At 51.3% G+C, this 6751-nt stretch overlaps 3 pseudogenes; all 3 read left to right on the forward strand.

Moving 5' to 3' along the window:
- Nucleotides 1-957: 957 nt before the first annotated feature.
- On the forward strand, nucleotides 958-2107 carry LOC149434321 (uncharacterized; annotated as a pseudogene).
- A 484-nt stretch (nucleotides 2108-2591) lies between these two features.
- On the forward strand, nucleotides 2592-2757 carry LOC149434322 (U2 spliceosomal RNA; annotated as a pseudogene).
- Nucleotides 2758-3434: 677 nt separating this feature from the next.
- LOC149434323 (U2 spliceosomal RNA) lies at nucleotides 3435-3594 on the forward strand (annotated as a pseudogene).
- Nucleotides 3595-6751: the final 3157 nt, after the last annotated feature.

Consider the following 6751-nt stretch of genomic DNA (forward strand, 5'->3'; position numbering starts at 1 on the left):
GCGACTACTACACCGACCTCTATTCCCCTAAAGAAACAAAAACACGTCAGCAGCCGACAGATTCTTCAACGTTATTGATCCTGCAGGTTTGTCAGCCACCAACGCTTCCTTGATGTTGGAGGAGCCGCACTCTGCTGCCAGATCCTTTAGGTGGGGCAGGATCCTGGGCTGCGACGGTCTCCCAGCTGAGCTCTACTTAGGGCTGTGGGATCCCATGGGCCCGGACCTGCTCGAGCTGTATGAGATGGTGGTGGAGGACTTTGCAGAATGCTTCCTTCGTTGAGGGAAGGGATGATCACGATCTTGTATAAGCCTAAGGGTGAGAGATGTGATTTGAAAAACTGGTGTCCCATCTCTATCTTGAATGTGGACTACAAGAGCCTCGCCAAGGTTATGGCCATGGTCAATAGGCTGAAGGCTGTCATCGGACAGCTCATCATCGGACAGATCCACCCAGATCAGACTTTCAGCATTCCTGGCTGCAGGATTGCGGACAGCCTAGCAGTTGTCCGGGACACAGTCCGGTTCATCAAAGACATGTGCACGCCTTGACCAGGAAAAGGTCTTTGACCGTGTCTCTCATGCGTTTATGTGCAGAGCCCTGCACAGGTTTGGTTTTGGGGAAATGTTTTGTTTGTATGTTGACCTTATGTACAATGACATCTGTAGTACTGAATGGCTGGAAAACTGACCCCTTCCGAGTCATCTCCAGGGTCAGACAAGGCTGCCCCCTCTGACCTCTGCTTTGTGTATAGAGCTCTTCGTGGAATGCATCAGACAGAATCCAGAGATCAAGGAGATAACTGCATGGGGACCAGACAGAAGGGAAGTGAGGTGTTTGTTCTACATGGACAACGTGACGGTGTTCTGTGTTGACCAGCGCTCCATTGACCTGTTTGTCCAGAGGACTTCAGCTAAGCTTCAGGACCAAAAGTCAACTGCGGGAAGTCAGGGGTCATGCTCTTCGGAAAGTGGTTCCTGCCCTCCCTTGCATCCATGCTTTTCAGCATCAAGATGGACTTCATCAAAATTCTGGGAGTCTGGTGCTGAGGGCGCAGCCCTGAATTCTTGGGAGGAGAGACTGTCAAAGATTAACCAAATGTTTGGACTTTGGAGCCTCAGAAGACACTGGTACTCCGCAGTGAGATTCTCCCTGTGTTGCAGTACCTCACCCAGGCCTGGCCCCTGCGGACAGCCATCAACGCCTGCAAGGCCATCACCAGGGCGCTGTTTTACTTCATCTGGGGCTCCAAGATGGAAAGAGTGAAGCAGACAGTCATGTTCAAGGAACCTCTCAAGGGTGGTAAGGGCGTGCCCGACATCGCCACCCAACTGAGGGTGCTCTTTGCCTGCAACTGCATCCGCTGAACCGGATTATGGACTCTGGTGGAAACTCCATGTTATATTTTTTCCTTTTGCCCCTCTGGCGGTCCCTCGGATGGGACAAATGGGACAGTTCTATCCCCAACTGGGACATTCCTTGGTACTACTTGGACACTTTAAGTTTATAAAGAAGCAGGGTCTACATGGAGTCAAGCCTCACTTTTGGAAACCAAAGACTATCTACAAGCTTATCAGAGCAAAAAACATTTTGGAGTCGGTTCCAGGCCTGCCTACAGCCACTTGCAAGGTGGTCTGGACGAATGTTTCTTCAAACATCCTCACCAACAGGCATAAGGACCTGGCATGGATGCCAATCCAAGGGGGGTTGCCACTCAGGACATTTATGCATGCCAGGAACCTGAGCAGATACAGACACTGCCCTTTCTGCATCATACAGGAGGAAGCGGCTCAGCACATTTTCTGGGAGTGCTCTTTTGCTCAGGACCTGTTGAGGGCCCTGGAACCTGAACTCAAAGACTTTGTGCCACAGGCAGCCATCACACACTTTGGTGTGTTGAATGGAATTTTCTGTGGAACCTTTACTCTGGAGGACATTGACAGCGCCTGGCGGGTGCTGTGTTGTTTTAAGAACGCTTTATGGTGCGCCAGGAAGTGCCTCATCCACCAGCGGGAGAGGATGTCCATTGAGGACTGCCGCAGACTGATCCTCAGTCTGCTGAGAGGCTATAACTTGATGGACTTTAAGGAGGAAGAGGACGTCTGAAGATCTCCCCTTCCTCCTACTCCCCCCTGCGTGTCTTTGCCCCTTCAATAAAGCTTCGGGCCTGTGACCCCTTTTTCCCCTATCCCATCCCCACACACATACACACACCCCCCCCGATGCTTGTTAGAATTTGTACGTGTTTTTGAACTTGCATGGTTTTGTATATTCTGGAAATGTTTTTATGCATGCTATATTATTATGCGGTGGCGCCCCTGGGGGTAACCTAGGGGGCCACAAACAGTTTCGGGGTAAGCGGCGTTATGCATGACGTGATGGTCTGGGGATTCGTTTGCCACGCACATCACGTCAGGCATCATACCGCTGAGTGAATGTATTTATTGTATGCCTGGAACTATATTGTAATGTGGTGTATTATGCGCTGCGTCGCAGTACAGGGTGAGATGTACCCCGATTACGAATATCGTGTTTTTTTTATACTTCTGTAAATAAAGTATATTTTTCAACAAAAAATAGGTAACAACTGGTTGCTTCTCGGCCTTTTGGCTAAGATCAAGTGTAGTATTTGTTCTTATCAGTGTCCAGTAGGGGCGCTCCACCATCTTTCCTGCTTGCGGGGTGATTGGTTGTATAGTACCCCTGCTGGTAGGATGGGGGTCCTGATGGTTAATACAGGGCGGAACAGAAACCAAGGCGCCCACAGGCAGTTGGGGCCTGGGAGTAATTCCCCCCAGGAACGCCAGAGGGGCCCAGTTCCTCCTGATTTGAACGGATCTACCTTGTCTGGCCAGGGACCGGGGAGGCAGAGAGTCTGCGGAACAGTGCCCCCTGAGAGTGGTTGCCTCAGGGGTGCTCTTAGTAGCACATGGGGGTGGGATCCCAATGTGTGAAACATGCACATGGTCACTGATCCAAAACACTTTTCCTGCACTGCGCCTTTTAGGGCTAGGCCTTTTGGCTAAGTCCAGGGCAATTTTTATGCTACGGGCCTCAGGGCCCATCCAGTGCACAATTGCACGGCCAATTTTTTATTTAATTTATTTTTTCTCCCACGTTTTGTCACTTTTCACTTATGTGTTTTTTTTTTCCTAACAGGATGGAGGGTGTGGGTCCTCAGGCCTACCCTGAAGTCTAGGGGGAGGATATGTGGCCTTTTGGTTCCTTCCTCCCCTGTCCCTGGGGGGGTTTTCTCTTCAGGACCGCTCCCTTACCAAGTACTTGGTGGCTGGCCACAAGGGACAGGGTCTGCCAGGCCTTTTGGCTAGGCGGACCACATGGGAACCTTGTCCCTGTCAGGCGCTTCGTGCCCCGGGGGATCAGGGTAGAGGTCCATCCCCTTCGGGGGAAGGACAAAGCACACCCCTAAGTCATCGCTTCTCGGCCTTTTGGCTAAGATCAAGTGTAGTATCTGTTCTTATCAGTGTCCAGTGGGGGTGCTCCCGACCATTCTAGCTTTGCGGGGATGGTTGTTGTATAGTACCCTCACTGGTATGATGGGGGTCTGGATGGCTATTACGGGGGGAACAGAAACCGGGGAGCGCCATGATTCGTTCTGGGGCCTCGGGAGTAATTCTCCTTTGGAACGTCTGAAGGACCCAGTTTCCTCCTGATTTGGACGGATCTACCTTGGTCTAGCCAGGGGCTGGGAAGGCAGAGAGTCCGCAAACTAAGTGCCCCCTGAGTAGTCGCCTCAGGGGTGCTCTGAGTAGCACTTGGGTGTGGGACCCCACGTTGCGAATGAGCACATGGTCACCGAGTTTAAACACTTTTTGCACTGCGCCTCTAGGACCGGGCCTTTTGGTCAAGTTCTGGGCAATTTTTTTGCTACAGGCCTCAGGGTCTGGTCAGTGCACAATTTGGGCACGACACTTTTTATTATTTTTATAGATTTATTTAATTATTTATTTATTTATTTTTCCTCCACCCCACGTTTGTCACTTTTTACTTTTGTGTGTGTTTTTTCACAGGATGGAGGGTGTGGGTCCTCTGGCCTGCCCTGAAGTCTAGGGGGAGGATGTGAGGCCCTACGGTTCCTTCCTCCCCTGTCCCTAGGGGGTTTTCTCTTCGGGAGAACCCCCTGGCCTAGTACTGGATGTCCGGCTTCGGCTGGACATAAGGAACGGTGGTCCACCAGGCCTTTTGGCCAGGAGGACCAAATGGGAACCTTGTCCCTGTCAGGAGCTTCGTGCCCCGGGGGATCAGGGTAGTGGTCCAACCCCTTCGGGGGTAGGACAAAAGCACACCCTTAAGTGCACTTTTTGTGTGGTGTTTTGCACTTGCACTTTTTTGTGAACACTTACGGGTTTTTTCGTTATAGTTGCACGTTTGCGGACTTAAAAATCTTTTGGTTCCTTCCTCCCCTGATCCCTAGGGGGCTTTTCTTCGGGAGAGCCCCCTGACCAAGTACTGGGTGTCTGGCTTCGGCTGGACACTAGGAACGGTGGTCCATCAGGCCTGTTGGCCAGGAGGACCAATTGGGAACCTTGTCCCCGTCAGGAGCTTCGTGCCCCGGGGGATCAGGGTAAGCACACCCCTAAGTGCACTTTTTCGTGTGGTGTTTTGCACTTGCACTTTTTTTGTGATACACTTACGGGTTTTTGTCGTTGTAGTTTGCACGTTTGCGGACTTAAAAAAAAAAAAAAATGAGTGTGGCTGTATAGTATAGGATTGATTTTATGCTCACCTCCCAGGCAGTCAGGCATTATGGGTTTTTCCCTCGGCCCAGGCTCCTGGATTGGTGGGAGTTTGTGAAAGTTACACTGCGCAGCTTCCTTTAGGCAAGGGAACTCACGAGACTGCAGCGCCAGTTGCAGTCCCTGCAGGACTTTCATCACTGCGGCTGGAACATGAAGCAGGACCTGGAGGACACCAAGAAGTGCTTGAAAACACACTTCGAGGAAGAATCCAGGCACATCGTCTTCCATGCCAAGATGGAGAATCTGGAGAAAGGTGAGAAGTGTAACTTTCTTTTTCAGGACACACACCCCTGTCGGAGCTGCGTGACAAGACCGGAACACTCCAGAAGGGGGAGGAAGCCATGATGCGGGTGGTCAGCGACTACTACACCGACCTCTATTCCTCTAAAGAAACAAGCACGTCAGCAGCCAACAGATTCTTGTCAGGTATCCTGCAGGTTTTTTGGCCACCAACGCTCCCTTGATGTTGGAGGAGCTGCACTCTGCCAAAAGATCGTTTAGGCGGGGCAGGACCCTGGGCTGCGACGGTCTCCCAGTGGCACTCTATGTAGCGCTGTGGGATCTCGTGGGCCCAGACCTGGCCAAACTCTACGAGGAGATGTTGGTGGAGGACTTTGCAGAATTCCTCCTTCGTTGAGGGAGATCACAATCTTGTATAAGCGTAAGGGGGAGAGATGTGGTTTGAAAAGCTGGCATCCCATCTCTATCTCGAACGTGGACTACAAGATCCTTGCCAAGGTTATGGCCAATAGGCTGAAGGCTGTCATCGGACAGATCATCCACTCGGATCAGACTTGCGGCATTCCTGGCCGCAGGATTGTGGACAGCCTAGTGGTTGTCTGGGACACAGTCCAGTTCATCAAAGACCGCCGTGGAAAAGGCCTTTGACCGTGTCTCTCATGGGTTTATGTGCAGAGCCCTGCACAGGTTTGGTCTTGGGGAAATGTTTTGTTTGTATGTTGACCTTTTGTACAATGATATCTGTAGTACGGTATTGGTGAATGGCTGGAAAACTGACCCCTTCCCGCAGGGGCGGACTGACCATTCGAACACTCGGGCACTGCCCGAGGGCCCGGGTCAGTAGGGGGTCCCATGAAATGCCCCTGGTACCTTTTATAAGCTTTTTTCGAGTGTGGACAAGGACATAGGTGCCCCATGATCCCCTATTGCCCGGGGGCCCCATGAATTGTCAGTCCGCCCCTGCCTTCCCGGTCCTCTCCAGGGTCAGACAAGGCTGCCCCCTCTGACCTCTGCTTTGTGTATAGAGCTCTTTGCCAAATGCATCAGACAGAATCCAGAGATCAGGGGGATCACTGCCCCGGGACCAGACAGAAGGGAAGTGAAGTGCTTCCTCTACATGGACAACGTGATGGTTTTCTGTGCTGACCAGCGCCCCATCGACCTGCTCGTCCAGACCTGCGAGGACTTCGGCCAAGCTTCAGGGGCAAATGTCAACTGCGGGAAGTCAGAGGTCATGCTCTTTGGAAAGTGGTTCCTGCCTTCTTCTGCATCCATGCCTTTCGGCATCAAGATGGACTTCATCAAAATTTTGGGAGTCTGGTTTGGTGCTGAAGTCCTGGGAGGAGAGACTGTCAAAGACGAACCAAAAGTTTGGACTTTGGAGCCTCAGAGAACTTACCATCGAAGGGAAGACACTGGTACTCCGCAGCGAGATTCTCTCTGTGTTGCAGTACCTCGTCCAGGCCAGGATTGGAAGTGTATTGTCATGTGGTGTATTAAGCACAGTGCAGATGTATCCCGACCAGGGGCGCACTGACAACTCATTTTTTGATTGAAAAATATACTTTATTACAGAAGTATAAAAAAACACGATATTCGTAATCGGGGTACATCTCACCCTATACTGTGACGCAGCGCATAATACACCACATTGCAATATAGTTCCAGGCATACAATAAATACATTCACTCAGCGTTATGATGCCTGACGTGATGTGCGTGGCGAACGAATCCCCAGACCAACACGTCAT

Source organism: Staurois parvus, unplaced genomic scaffold (genome assembly GCF_062004578.1).
Source record: "Staurois parvus isolate SC_StPar_1 unplaced genomic scaffold, SC_StPar_1.0 ptg001776l, whole genome shotgun sequence".
In the NCBI taxonomy this organism is placed as follows: domain Eukaryota; kingdom Metazoa; phylum Chordata; class Amphibia; order Anura; family Ranidae; genus Staurois; species Staurois parvus.